We start from the raw sequence: 16488 nt of genomic DNA on the forward strand, positions 1-16488 counted from the left end.
GTTAGCGTATCTGAAGCATGAAGGCCGGATGGTTGGTGTATCTGAAGCCTTTTGGCCTTGAGGCTGTGCTGCACATGCTCAGTGGATTGCCCCCCCTGCCGTCACTGAGGGACGGAGGGTTTCCCACAGTCCTGCTGCCCCGGGGCCAGCGGCCTCAGCAGGGCCAGCAGGGGCGGCACGCTCTGTCCTCACTCTGCTCTCCCTCCTGCAGTTTCTCACAAAGCCGGCGTGGCTGGTGGTTCTCTGTGTTTGCCCAGTGTGGTGCAAAGACCTCTCTGCCAGCGCGCTGAAAGTCAAACACAGCCCGCTGTCCCGGTCTGTTTGCACCTGTGAGCATTCCTCACATGCTTCCCCTCTGATGCGATGGACGTGAGAGATGACACAGGCAAGGGCTCCCTGACCAGTGCTGTTATCAAACCCTAACAGGTTCAGTCCTTGTCAAGGGGCGACACATTTGAACAAATCTCGGTTTAATACCTTTGCACACTGCATGTTTTATGAATTTTGACTGTGACGGCCACTCACTTACAGTCATTCAATTTTAGAATCTGTTGCGCAAAAATAAACGGCAAAGTACACTGCGTTTTGATTGAAGTGGGGCATCTGCGGCGTGCTTCAGCCCTGGGAGATGCAGACTGCATCCGCTCCGTCTTTCCCTCGGCTTCGTCACACCGTAATGCGCTTTTAAACTGCTGATCTTGCTGAGGACTTTGCAGCTCAGTATATGTGGCATCCTAAAGCCGTGTTTAAGAACTGCAAACTTAATTGTAGCTGACTGTAAGTTCCAGAGCAGAACTCGGTACCTCCTGGTTCAAATGACCGAGAACGTAAAAGCAAGTAGGCTATTCAGTTAGTGCGCAGCATATGTACCGGATTATCGGACATTTGTAAGTAGGGAGATAGCGTTACCCCTTGCTAATTTTCCAGCGTTTAGTATCTTAGTCTCGCAATTTAGCCGAGATGCCAGGGGCAGACTCGAGTTACTCGGAGGAATGAGCGCTGGTAGAAAGCAATAACGCGCTCGTTCCGCTTGCCTGGGCGGAGGTGCCTCCGCGAAGGCTGCCGGAGACTGGCGGAATGCGGCGGGGAGCGTTCCCGCACCGCGCAACGCTGGGAGCGCATCATGCGAGCCGACGGCTGGACGCGCACTCGCAGAATTAAAACAGCTTTGCTTTTTCATATACATACTTTTTTTCCCCCTCACCAGGCTCTGATTAAAATAATGAAGCTGGAGGGATTTTCCCTTAATTCTGCTGAAAGAGCGCTTTGTCTACCGGCAGAACCCACTTGAAATTTATCCCGGAAAGTGGACGCGGCTGCATTGTTATCTTCAGGCCCTTAAATCGCCTGGATCGCCTTCTTTCTCCATCTCCTAATTTAAACTGCAAGCTGCTTATTAGAAATATGAGATAAAAGTTCAATAGCAATATTGAAAAAAAGGTTAGAGGGTCTGTATTTATCCATATCTTAATGCCTCTATCTACCCCCTCCTGCTAAAAATATAATCATGTTTTATTATTTCTGAATTACAAGATGAAATGGATACTTCTGCTTATATCCTGCCAGGTATTTATAATAATAGGAAAGCACAGAAGACCAAGCTGAGCTGATATTGGATACTGAGCCAAATTAATGTTTTCTCCCTGCCTCTCTCACTTGTACTGATAGTTTTGCTGTTGCAGAGGCTCCCCCCCCCCCCCTTTCTCTCTCCCTCCCTCTCTCTCTCCCTGGATGTGGAGAGAGAGATAGAGATGGAGGCTCCTGAATCCAGCAGTGACGTAAAGCTCTTCAGAGTCTCACACCAATCAGGGTGATGATGCAGTGAGAAGAAAAGCAGGTTCAATCTAACCACAACGTGCTTTGTCCTTACCTTTGAGAAACAAAGATAAGTATTTCGCATTTTCAGTACTTATGAAACTTCATGAGTTCTGTGGTTACTGAAATTAACACAAACATTATTGTGCAAGAATCTTTGCACATGTTTGTAAATGTGTGAATTTGTAAATTTGTGGAATTTTGAATGTGTAAACTCAAAGTTTTGCAATGCTCAGAGATGCTCAGTCTCTGGCTCTAACTCAGCTTGCTGACCCTAACTCAGTGCGAGTGGGTTTGTCTGAACAAGGCCAAACTATAAGCTACATTTAAGATCCTGCTTTTGAAAAGATTTCCACAGAATCTCATTAATTCCCTCCTCATCCTTCTCAGCTCTTCTGTAGATGGAATCTGCATCTCTCCTCCACCTTGTTTGTCTTTTTCCTGTGAAGAGAAAAGATTCGAAGGAAAAGAAACTTCTCCCTTCCTTCTTCTGCTGAAATGCATGTGGAGGTGAAACTGGGATGTGAGAGAGGTTTGTAAAGGGAAGTTGGGCACCACGGTGCTGCAGGGAGCCTCTCTCTGGGCGGGGCACGAGGGAAATACCTTTCTCGGTTACAGTTGTGCCATTTCATTCCATCACTTTCGGTTAAGCTTGCCACCCAATGATTTCAGCCAACTGTGACTGTTTGCTGTTGTGAGGAAAGTCGTTTGATGACCTCATACGAGGCGTATCATGGGGGTCGTGATACTTCACCTCACTGCGTTTGGGGCGTGCTCAGTCCGGGTGCTGGACCGGGCCGCTTACCCCCCCCCCCCCACCAGCAGCATCACACGCCTCCCTACTGTGACCCTGCAGGAGTGGGTTAGGCCCACGCAGCTAAATCTGCCTTCTCGTGTGTGCAGTGTGGCCCATGCAGGCCGTGTGGTATGAGTTTCTCAGAAAGATGATGCAGATGATTCTGAGAGAGTGAGGAGACACTGCGTTTGATGATGAGTTTTTGCTGGCGGTTTCCTCGGGGGGCGGAGCGGTCTGGCAGGGAGTCTGCAGCGGACACAGCACTGCACAGCTCACTCTCTGACACAGCACTGCACAGCACTGCACAGCCCACTCTCTGACACAGCACTGCCCAGCTCACTCTCTGACACAGCACTGCCCAGCTCACTCTCTGACACAGCACTGCCCAGCTCACTCTCTGACACAGCACTGCACAGCACTGCACAGCTCACTCTCTGACACAGCACTGCACAGCTCACTCTCTGACACAGCACTGCACAGCACTGCCCAGCTCACTCTCTGACACAGCACTGCACAGCACTGCACAGCTCACTCTCTGACACAGCACTGCCCAGCTCACTCTCTGACACAGCACTGCACAGCTCACTCTCTGACACAGCACTGCCCAGCTCACTCTCTGACACAGCACTGCCCAGCTCACTCTCTGACACAGCACTGCACAGCACTGCACAGCTCACTCTCTGACACAGCACTGCACAGCACTGCACAGCTCACTCTCTGACACAGCACTGCCCAGCTCACTCTCTGACACAGCACTGCACAGCTCACTCTCTGACACAGCACTGCACAGCCCACTCTCTGACACAGCACTGCCCAGCTCACTCTCTGACACAGCACTGCACAGCACTGCACAGCTCACTCTCTGACACAGCACTGCACAGCTCACTCTCTGACACAGCACTGCACAGCACTGCCCAGCTCACTCTCTGACACAGCACTGCACAGCACTGCCCAGGTCACTCTCTGACACAGCACTGCACAGCTCACTCTCTGACACAGCACTGCACAGCACTGCACAGCTCTTCAGTAGCAAAATTCAGATATTACAGTTTTTCCGTATTGCTAACACACTGTAACCAGTTCCCTCAGCAGGAGAAGCTATAGCCTCATTTCCCACCTGTTTCCACTCACATTTCAATATTCAAAACTCTTCCTGCAAAACCTGACACAAAAGTGGCCAAATAAACCATTTATTGCACTATATGTTCATTCAGCATACACATGCTCTCAGGTCATCACAGCCTAAAGTCAGAGAGCACGAGGAAGAGGACGAGGACGAGGACGAGGACGAGGACGAGGACGAGGACGAGGACGAGGACGAGGACGAGGACGAGGAAGAGGAAGAGGAAGAGGAAGAGGAAGAGGAAGAGGAAGAGGAAGAGGAAGAGGACGAGGACGAGGACGAGGACGAGGACGAGGACAACAACAAAGGCAAGTTACCTCAGATGAAATCCGTGCCACCCTAGTTCATGATGTGCTCATACATGGGAGGACTATGAGAGAAGCCGGACAGCTAGTGCCACCCAAACTAAGCCGTGACACGGTTGCATCCATTGTCCGTACTTTCAGGAGGGAAAACGGTTAATTTGCCTTGTTGTTACTGTGATACATGTAACGTTGTAGTGCATATAGACTGAATCTCCACTTTGTTCTCAGTGTGTGTAGTTTATACTGTACCACAGTAATGGATGACCATATTTCAGTAATGGTCATATTTCATTTTTGCAGAACTGAGAGGCGGCCATCTATCGGAGGCAGGCGGAGACTTCTCACAGCTGAGCAGGAGACTGCCCTGGTGAATATGGTGATATGGTGATATGGTGCCAATAATGCCATCCTTTTGAGGAAAATCAAACCCAAATAGTTGAAGACCAGGCAGTCTTCCAAGGAATTGACAACATCAGCCTTTCCACCATTGACCGGATCGTTCAGAAGAACCACATAAGGACAAAGCAGCTGTACCGTGTGCCTTTGGAAAGGAATTCAAACAGAGTTAAGGAGCAATGATTCCAATATGTGCAGGTAATTGCTATACTGTACAGAATTTTTTACAGTGTGTAGAGTATGGCCCATCTCTCCAGCATACTACTACAGTACTATATAGTACTGTGATGTGTTACAGTATCTGCAGTTCCCAATCTTTCATTCCAGTACAGTAGTACACTACAGTACTGTATTTGTAGTTAAACGTGTGTTTTTTGAATTCTGTAGAGAATCTTTAAGCTGGATGCCATGGCTGACCCACATGAGTACATCTTCATTGACAAGGCAGGGTTCAACCTAACAAAAAGGCGCAAAAGGGGGGCAACATCATTGGTCACCATACAAGGTTCCTGGCCAGAGGGGAGGCAACGTCACCCTATGTGCAGTCATCAGCAGTCATGGCGTCCTCCACTGCCAACTGTGGCATCCTCCACCGCCATGTCAAAGTGGGTCCATACAACACACCACAACTCCTTCAATTTCTAGATCAGCTGCACAATAACATTCTTTAACATGAAGGGGACCCAGGGCAACCAGAGCAAGCCCAATATGTTGTCATTTGGGATACTGAAGCTGATGAAGCTGATGTGCTTTTCCAGGCTTGGTAGTGATTTAGCAGGTAACCCTAGGGACCACCCCATCACCACGCCGACCAGCTGGGAGGAACCTGCGGAGATGCCCTCCGTCCCTCTCCTCTCACTCTCTCTTTCTCTCCCCTCCCCACTCCCTCCCTTTACCTCTCCCTCTTTCCCCCTTAGAAAAAGTGGTAACAATGACTTAACCAACTATTATTATCAGTTATCATTACGACTGTAATTTGTACAAGTTATGTTTAATTGACATTTACGTTTGAATGAATGACAAACCCTGATTGACACACACATTGGATGGAGACTCTGTGTGACTCTGTGACTCTGTGTGACTCTGTGTGACTCTGTGACTCTGTGTGACTCTGTGTGACTCTGTGTGACTCTGTGTGACTCTGTGACTCTGTGTGACTCTGTGTGACTCTGTATGTATCATGAGGTTATTTACTTTCTTTGAGTTCTTCATTGCTTGAGATAAGCAGGTTGTTAATGTTATTTTAATATGATGTGCTGTTCTTAGGAATCAGTATATTTTGACAGGGACAGACAGCATGTGACCTGTTTCACCTGTTCAGGAGCGGTCTGACATTCTCTCAGGTACTCGCGTTCTTTTGGGTTTAACCGTTGCAGTGCCAAAACCCAGCATACTGGTATCTGGGGCTTATTTCTGTTCTGACAGCTTTTGCCACCTCCAATGACAGTGTGAAAAACGTTAAGGAAAACGTCCTGAAGGACAAGCCCAGTTACTATGGGAATAGTTACAGTTTCTCCAGGTATCCTGTAATTATATCTTCATATAAATTGTATATTATTTGTTTAGTTGGCAGGATCTTTCATCCAAGCTGGCAGTCTGCACAGCCATGTGTACACATTTACCATTAACCGATCTGGATGCTTACTAGAACAGGTTAGGGTCAGTGCCTTGCTGGGTGGTGACACAGCAGTGCTGGGAGTCAAACCCGCAGCCACATCCTGGCTCCTTCGCCTCACTGCGGCTTGTGCCTCATTGGTTTTAAACTGTAATCAATCAGTCTGTTGTGATGAGTGATGTGATGCTTTTTCACTGGCCTGGTGTGATACAGAATGATCATACAGAACCACCCCGCAAAACCGCACTGCAGAACCACCCCACAGAACCACCACACAGAACCGCACTGCAGAACCACCCCACAGAACCACCACACAGAACCGCACTGCAGAACCACCTCACAGAACTAACTACACTGCAGAACCATCCTGCAGAACCGCACTGCTGAACCACCCCGCAGAACCAACCACACTGCTGAACCACCCCGCAGAACCAACCACACTGCTGAACCACCACACAGAACCAACCACACTGCTGAACCACCCCGCAGAACCGCACTGCTGAACCACCCTGCAGAACCGCACTGCAGAACCATCCTGCAGAACTGCAGTGCAGAACCACAGTTGGTTTTATTGGAACCTTCCAGAGTCACCTGCATTTTTAGGATGTGGCATTTTTTATGCTCTTGATGCACCCTAAAGTAACACTAGTTAGTTGACCTTATTCATGTGCAGATCCAGCCCTCTGGTGTGCAGCTGGGTAAATACTGAGGCATTTCAGGTGAAGTACTCTGCTCAGGAGCACAACAGCAGTCTCCCCCTGGGACACAAGCAGAGCTTACTGCTGGCCTACTGCGAAGGCACAGCACAGTACCATACTGTGGCCAGTTACCCCTGGCCCCACCCCTACCACCCCCTTGCACCCTCCCCTGCCCCAGCTCCCAGTCCCTGAAGCCTGAGGTTGCCATGGAGAGAGCCACCCGGCTTGTTTCTGCTCTTTTTTCTGGGAGCTGAAGTCATCGCTTGCTTTTCATCCCCCCCCTCACTCTTTCATATTCTCCTCTCTTCCTTTATCCCTTTTTTATGAGGCAGAGTGGGGTGTTCTTTGTGCGAATGAGATTTACACCCTCCTCCAGAGGAGGGGGGATTCCTACACCCACGAGGGCACATCACCTCTTTGTGACTTTCCTCTTGTGAAGATGCACGCCTCGTCTTCATCAGAGGGACTCATTCCTGTCCCTGTGTGGGGAGATTCACTGCAGGCTTTCAGCTGTGTATAAGGGTTTGACTAACATGTTACAGGAGTGTCTCTTTCCAGAACTGTCAGACCCATCAGCACCTGTGTGACTGTGGGTGTCTGTGATTGGTCTGCTGTTCCACATGGTCTCCAGAATCCTCACCAGCGAGCTCCTCACTGCGAATAAAAATGCTGATGAGGTCCCTTTCAGCTCGGACATCTGCATGAAGAATAATTACACTCTCAAATACCAGATAAAACCTACTGTACACATGCACACACACAAGCACACACACCTATAATCCTTCTATGCTGATGTGTGTGTGTGTGTGTGTGTGTGTGCTCAGTTCTGACCTGACCCTGTTTCTGTAACAGATGTAGCCCCCCCTCCCTTGCGGGGAAACCGTGCAGTTCTGGAACGTTCCTTTAGGCTGCCTCCTACGGAGCTGCAGTTATCACTAATAAACAGTTCAGCCATGATGTCATGCATCAGGCCAGACAGGCATCTTGTCTCCATGTGGGTTCCTCTCTTTAACAAACAATAAAACTACCGGTTCAGTAACAGAAACTACCCGTAAAAAGAAAAAAATCTCGCTTTACAATCAGATGAGCTCATGCAGTGGACTGAGGCGTATGTGTGCAGCCTGCAGTAGCACTGAGAGGCAGACACACAGGCAGCTCCTAACCCTAACCCCTAACTCTCACCCTAACCGCTAACCCCTAACCCCTAACTCTCACCCTAACCGCTAACCCCTAACCCCTAACCCCTAACTCTCACCCTAACCCCTAACCCCTAACCCCTAACTCTCACCCTAACCACTAACCCCTAACCCCTAACTCTCACCCTAACTGCTAACTCTCACCCTAACCCCTAACCCCTAACTCTCACCCTAACTGCTAACTCTCACCCTAACCCCTAACCCCTAACTCTCACCCTAACCCCTAACCCCTAACCCCTAACTCTCACCCTAACCACTAACCCCTAACCCCTAACTCTCACCCTAACTGCTAACTCTCACCCTAACCCCTAACCCCTAACTCTCACCCTAACCGCTAACTCTCACCCTAACTGCTAACCCCTAACCCCTAACTCTCACCCTAACCGCTAACCCCTAACCCCTAACTCTCACCCTAACCCCTAACCCCTAACTCCTAACTCTCACCCTAACCCCTAACCCCGAACTCTCACCCTAACCGCTAACTCTCACCCTAACTGCTAACCCCTAACCCCTAACCCCTAACTCTCACCCTAACCACTAGCCCCTAACCCCTAACCCCTAACTCTCACCCTAACCCCTAACCCCGAACTCTCACCCTAACCGCTAACTCTCACCCTAACTGCTAACCCCTAACCCCTAACCCCTAACTCTCACCCTAACCACTAACCCCTAACTCTCACCCTAACCACTAGCCCCTAACCCCTAACTCTCACCCTAACCACTAACCCCTAACCCCTAACTCTCACCCTAACCACTAACTCCTAACCCCTAACTCTCACCCTAACCGCTAACTCTCACCCTAACCGCTAACCCCTAACCCCTAACCACTAACCCCTAACTCTCACCCTAACCGCTAACTCTGACCCTAACCGCTAACCCCTAACCCCTAACCCCTAACCCCTAACCCCTAACCCCTAACCCCTAACCCCTAACCCCTAACCACTAACCCCTAACCACTAACCCCTAACCCCTAACCCCTAACTCTCACCCTAACTGCTAATTCTCACCCTAACCACTAACCCCTAACCCCTAATTCTCACCCTAACTGCTAACCCCTAACCCCTAACCCCTAACACTAACCCTAACCCCTCTCACCCTAACCGCTAACCTCTAACCCTAACCCTAACCCTAACCCCTAACCCTAACACAAACACACATCCTAACCCTAACCCCTAACCCGAACCTTAACCCTAACATGCAGACAGGGAAGATGCTGCACAGTGACAGACAGAATCCGCTCTTCCTGACGCACAGAGTTGTGGGGAAAAGCACAAATGCAGAAAGAGAAAGCAGGATTGAAAGGGTGCAGGGTGGGTTTGGGAGGCCTGTTGGGTTTCACGAGAGAGAATAACGGCCCCTGGAACAGCACTGATCCAAGGCCCCATTGTTTGAGCCTTTGGCACAGACTGCGTAACGCTCTTTGTATAAATCCCATAAAGCGGCGTGGGGCGTGCGGCCTCGGTTCTGGCTGCAGTACCCAGGTCTGCATGGTTCAGCCGGCAGGGTCTCTGTGTTTCCGCGGCCACGCTGGTGAAGAGATCAAAGGCGGCGGAGGCCCGGGTCGTGGGTCTGGATCTGTCGGCCTCATGCCAACAGTGAGCCGGTCTCTGCTTCTGTGTGAAACCCGATCCTTCCTTCCACAGGTGGGCTGGACCTGTGGTGTGGGATTCAGGGCACCTGGTGTGGGTCAGAGCTCTGCATACAGCCCCTGCTCCCAGCTGGAGAGGGTCTAATGCAGGGAGGACATAAAGACATGAAACACACCTCCAACAGAGCTGTAGGGGGAGGGAGAGAAACAGAGAGGGGAGCAGGGAGAGGCCATGCCTGCTTCACAAACACAAGGAGCCCATCCTCTCCCTCCATCTCTGTCTCCTTCTCTCTCTCCCTCCTCAGTTCCACACCCTCCCTGCTCTGAAATCTCTGCTACATTACAGTTTGCCCAGTGTCAGGCTGTTGTGTTACAGGTAAAGCAGTGTCCAGTTGTTTTGTTACAGTTAGAGAAGTGCCAGGTTGTGTTACAGTTAGAACAGGGTCAGGTTGTTGTGTTACGGTTGGGAGATTGTAAGGTTGTCGTGTTATGGTTAGGAGATTGTAAGGTTGTTGTGTTATGGTTAGAGTAGTATCAGAGTATTGTGTTACAGGTAAAAAAAGTACACACAGTATGCAAACAGAGAGAGAGAGAAAATAGAGTGTTTGTGTGAGAGAGAGACAGTGTGGGAGTGAGTGTGTGTGTGAGAGAGAGCGATATGGAGTGAGTACAGTGGATATAAAAGTCTACACACCTTTATGAAATTGTCGGTATTTGAAATGTAAAAACAGAAATAATAACAATATAAATGTCAGACTTTTCCCATCTGTAATACTATCCTGATTGGTACTTTTCAGCAATTAGCTCTCGCAGTTTCTTTGGCAACTCTTTGGCAACAGACCTATGCAATCAGGGTATTGTAGTTTTTTTTATTTAAAATGTTCCTAATAATTAACTATTCGTTTTTTCTCTGGATTTTTGTTTGTTGGAAGATCACATTACAGATGGAAAAAGTCTGACATTTACATTGTTGTTATTTCTGTTTTTGCATTTCAAAAACCTGCAATTTCATAAGGGTGTGTAGACTTTTTATATCCACTTTATATGCAGGTGTATTAGAGAGAGAGAGCGAGAGAGAAAGAGATAGAGAAAAAGAGAGAGAGAGAGAGAAAAAGAGAGAGAGGGAGAGAGAGAAGGTGAAAGAGGAGCAGAAATGTAGACTCATGGTCTGGCTGGCAGTGCAGACATGCTGGTTGTAGGTGAAGGAGAGGTGTGGCAATGAGGTGATCTGATCTGGAACATCCTGGCTCTCGCCTTTTAGCTCAGTGCGAATGTGAGACTGCACCTGGAGTGAGGCGCTACAATGAGGAGCTAACACACGCGCTAACCACTAACGCTCCATACTAACACTGTGAAGCGGATGCAGCAAGGAGCTAACTGAGAGTCTCCATTCTGAAACAGTACAATCCTGCAGCTTCATGGACACATTCCTTCACACATCCACACATGCACACACAGACCCATGTGTGTTTGCATACAGACATATACAGCACATGTTCTCCAGGCTATACACACACACACGCATACATTCACAGCATGGACACAAACATGCAAACACACCGCATGTGAGTCATACACACTCAGTGTGCACATGCACACCCACACACATGCTGCAGGTCTCACACACACACACAGCCTCAGAGAGGTGTCGCATGCTGCAGGTCTCACACACACAGCCTCAGAGAGGTGTCGCATGCTGCAGGTCTCACACACACACAGCCTCAGAGAGGTGTCACATGCTGCATGTCACACACACACACAGCCTCAGAAAGAGGTCTCATATGCTGCAGGTCACACACACAGCCTCAGAGAGCTGTCGCATGCTGCATGTCTCACACGCACACAGCCTCAGAGAGGTGTCGCATGCTGCAGGTCTCACACACACACAGCCTCAGAGAGGTGTCACATGCTGCATGTCACACACACACACACAGCCTCAGAGAGGTGTCGCATGCTGCAGGTCTCCCACACACACGCAGCCTCAGAGAGGTGTCGCATGCTGCAGGTCTCACACACACACACACACACACACACACACACACAGCCTCAGAGAGGTGTCACATGCTGCATGTCTCACACACACACAGCCTCAGAGAGGTGTCGCATGCTGCAGGTCTCACACACACACGCAGCCTCAGAGAGGTGTCGCATGCTGCAGGTCTCACACACACACACACAGCCTCAGAGAGGTGTCGCATGCTGCAGGTCTCACACACACACAGCCTCAGAGAGGTGTCACATGCTGCATGTCACACACACACACACAGCCTCAGAGAGGTGTCGCATGCTGCATCTCACACACACACAGCCTCAGAGAGGTGTCGCATGCTGCAGGTCTCACACACACACACACACACACACAGCCTCAGAGAGGTGTCGCATGCTGCAGGTCTCACACACACACACAGCCTCAGAGAGGTGTCGCATGCTGCATGTCTCACACACACACACACACACACACACACACACACACACACACACACACACACAGCCTCAGAGAGGTGTCACATGCTGCATGTCTCACACACACACAGCCTCAGAGAGGTGTCGCATGCTGCAGGTCTCACACACACACACACACACACACACACACACACACACACACACACACACACACACACACACACACAGCCTCAGAGAGGTGTCGCATGCTGCATCTCACACACACACAGCCTCAGAGAGGTGTCGCATGCTGCAGGTCTCACACACACACACAGCCTCAGAGAGGTGTCGCATGCTGCAGGTCTCACACACACACACACACAGCCTCAGAGAGGTGTCGCATGCTGCAGGTCTCACACACACACACACACACACACACACACACACACACACACACACACAGCCTCAGAGAGGTGTCGCATGCTGCATCTCACACACACACAGCCTCAGAGAGGTGTCGCATGCTGCAGGTCTCACACACACACACAGCCTCAGAGAGGTGTCGCATGCTGCAGGTCTCACACACACACACACACAGCCTCAGAGAGGTGTCGCATGCTGCAGGTCTCACACACACACACAGCCTCAGAGAGGTGTCGCATGCTGCAGGTCTCACACACACACACAGCCTCAGAGAGGTGTCGCATGCTGCAGGTCTCACACACACACACAGCCTCAGAGAGGTGTCGCATGCTGCAGGTCACACACACACAGCCTCAGAGAGGTGTCGCATGCTGCATGTCACACACACACACACACACAGCCTCAGAGAGGTGTCGCATGCTGCATCTCACACACACACAGCCTCAGAGAGGTGTCACATGCTGCATATCTCACACACACACACACAGCCTCAGAGAGGTGTCGCATGCTGCAGGTCTCACACACACACACAGCCTTAGAGAGGTGTCGCATGCTGCATGTCACACACACACAGCCTCAGAGAGGTGTCGCATGCTGCATGTCTCACACACACACACACACAGCCTCAGAGAGGTGTCGCATGCTGCAGGTCACACACACACAGCCTCAGAGAGGTGTCACATGCTGCATGTCACACACACACACACACACAGCCTCAGAGAGGTGTCGCATGCTGCAGGTCTCACACACACACACAGCCTCAGAGAGGTGTCGCATGTTGCAGGTCTCACACACACACAGCCTCAGAGAGGTGTCGCATGCTGCAGGTCTCACACACACACAGCCTCAGAGAGGTGTCACATGCTGCATGTCACACACACACACACAGCCTCAGAGAGGTGTCGCATGCTGCAGGTCTCACACACACACACACACACACACACACACACACACACACACACACACACAGCCTCAGAGAGGTGTCACATGCTGCATGTCTCACACACACACAGCCTCAGAGAGGTGTCGCATGCTGCAGGTCTCACACACACACACAGCCTCAGAGAGCTGTCGCATGCTGCATGTCACACACACACACACAGCCTCAGAGAGGTGTCACATGCTGCATATCTCACACACACACACACACACACACACACACACACACACACACACACACACACACACACACACACACACACAGCCTCAGAGAGGTGTCACATGCTGCAGGTCTCACACACACACAGCCTCAGAGAGGTGTCACATGCTGCATGTCACACACACACACACACAGCCTCAGAGAGGTGTCGCATGCTGCAGGTCTCACACACACACACACACACACACACACACACACACACACACACAGCCTCAGAGAGGTGTCACATGCTGCATGTCTCACACACACACAGCCTCAGAGAGGTGTCGCATGCTGCAGGTCTCACACACACACACAGCCTCAGAGAGCTGTCGCATGCTGCATGTCACACACACACACACAGCCTCAGAGAGGTGTCGCATGCTGCAGGTCTCACACACACACAGCCTCAGAGAGGTGCCGGCCGTGCCGCTGTACCTGCAGGTGTCAGATTTCAGCAGGAAACACATCCTCTTTCCGCCCACCTGTCCCACAGCGGCATTCTTCAGCCAAAACGCCTCAGAGACAGCACAGGTGTGTAAAGATCCTGTCCTGACAACACTCAGGTGGACAGGAAGAGAAAAGAGACTATTATGGGATGGCAGGCCACCTGCGGACTGGAAGTGCAGTGGGATGAGGCGGAGGAGGCAGGAGCTGCTGCTGTTCACGCCATCTTGAGTTTCTCTGCAGCCAAGGCCTCCAGCTCCAGGCTTCACTCAGGCGGAACTTATTGGATTTTTTCTCTCTGAGAAACACTTCGTCTCTCAGGTGCAGTGCGGCCGTCCGGAGCAGGAACAGATGCAGTGTTTTCACAGGGTGCGCTCTCACTACGCTCCTCTGAGCAGGATGAACACGGGGTGGGCTCTCACTACGCTCCTCTGAGCAGGATGAACACGGGGTGCGCTCTCACTACGCTCCTCTGAGCAGGATGAACGCGGGGTGGGCTCTCACTACGCTCCTCTGAGCAGGATGAACGCGGGGTGGGCTCTCACTACGCTCCTCTGAGCAGGATGAACGCGGGGTGGGCTCTCACTACGCTCCTCTGAGCAGGATGAACGCAGGGTGCGCTCTCACTACGCTCCTCTGAGCAGGATGAACGCGGGGTGGGCTCTCACTACGCTCCTCTGAGCAGGATGAACGCGGGGTGGGCTCTCACTACGCTCCTCTGAGCAGGATGAACGCGGGGTGGGCTCTCACTACGCTCCTCTGAGCAGGATGAACGCGGGGTGGGCTCTCACTACGCTCCTCTGAGCAGGATGAACGCAGGGTGCGCTCTCACTACGCTCCTCTGAGCAGGATGAACGCGGGGTGGGCTCTCACTACGCTCCTCTGAGCAGGATGAACGCGGGGTGGGCTCTCACTACGCTCCTCTGAGCAGGATGAACGCGGGGTGGGCTCTCACTACGCTCCTCTGAGCAGGATGAACGCGGGGTGGGCTCTCACTACGCTCCTCTGAGCAGGATGAACGCGGGGTGGGCTCTCACTACGCTCCTCTGAGCAGGATGAACGCAGGGTGCGCTCTCACTACGCTCCTCTGAGCAGGATGAACGCGGGGTGGGCTCTCTCTACGCTCCTCTGAGCAGGATGAACGCGGGGTGGGCACACAGCTCTGCTCCAGTTTCACTGTGCAGGGACCACAGAGCAACAGTCACTGCAGGTCAATGTATCACTGTAAGCGATTGAGAGCTTTCATACAGGTATGAGGCCACATGCACTCACCTGAGATGGCCCCGCCCACTGCTCCAGCCTGTGAGCAGGGCTGAATCCTCACAGCTTTCATGACACGCGGCACTGCAGAAATGGATCATTTGTGAGAGCTTCTGAGAGACGTCCAGCAGGAGGGAATGTGATCAGCAATATGATACATCAATGCTAGTGACCAGGCACTCTTCCTGTGAACACTGCATCTCTCCCATTGGCCAGGCACTCTTACTGTGAACACTGCATCTCTCCCATTGGCCAGGCACTCTTACTGTGAACACTGCATCTCTCCCTTTGGCCAGGCACTCTTAGTGTGAACACTGCATCTCTCCCATTGGCCAGGCACTCTTCCTGTGAACACTGCATCTCTCCCATTGGCCAGGCACTCTTCCTGTGAACACTGCATCTCTCCCATTGGCCAGGCACTCTTAGTGTGAACACTGCATCTCTCCCATTGGCCAGGCACTCTTAGATAGATAGATAGATAGATAGATATGTACTTTATTAATCCCAGTGGGAAATTAAGTTATCCAGCTGCTCGCTGACATACAGTACATTCATAATAAAAACCATAATACAACCATTAAAAGTGTGGAAGTGCAAAAAGAATAAATAAATAAATAAACAGATAAAAACAGTGAACAGTACATGGGTAAAGGACACAGTGCATGGGTAAAAAGACTAAAAAGTTAAATGACTAAAAGACTACACAGTGCTCCTCCTTTCCCCTCCTCTCCCACGTGTGGTGTTGTACAGTCTTATGGCTCTGGGAAGAAATGACCTGCGGCATCTTTCGGAGGAGCAGCTTCAGTGAGATCAGCCTCTCACTGAAGCTGCTCCTCTGCCCCACCACCAGCTTGTGGAGTGGGTGGCTGCTGTCGTCCATGACAGAGAGCAGTTTGAGGAGTGCTCTCCTGTCTGCCACCGATGCCACAGAGTCCAGCTCCGCACCAATGATGGAGGAGGCCTTCCTGACCAGTTTCTCCAGTCTCTGTGTGTCCTTCTGTTTGGCGCTCCCCCCCAACACACCACCCCGTAGAAAAGTGCACTGGCCACCACCGACTGATAAAACATCTGCAACATTTTTTTGCAGACGCTAAAAGATGCCAGTCGTCTGAGAAAGTACAGCCTGCTCTGCACCTTCCTGTACACAGAGTCACAGTTGGCAGACCAGTCCAGTTTATTGTCCAGCTGCAAGCCCAGGTACTTATAGGAGGTGACCACCTCAATCTCCTCACCACAGATGTCAGCAGGCAGAGGAGATGTGCAGTGCCTCCTAAAGTCCAGTACCATCTCCTTTGTTTTTGAGGTG

The sequence above is a fragment of the Megalops cyprinoides genome, chromosome 1, assembly GCF_013368585.1.
Source record: "Megalops cyprinoides isolate fMegCyp1 chromosome 1, fMegCyp1.pri, whole genome shotgun sequence".
NCBI classification, from domain to species: domain Eukaryota; kingdom Metazoa; phylum Chordata; class Actinopteri; order Elopiformes; family Megalopidae; genus Megalops; species Megalops cyprinoides.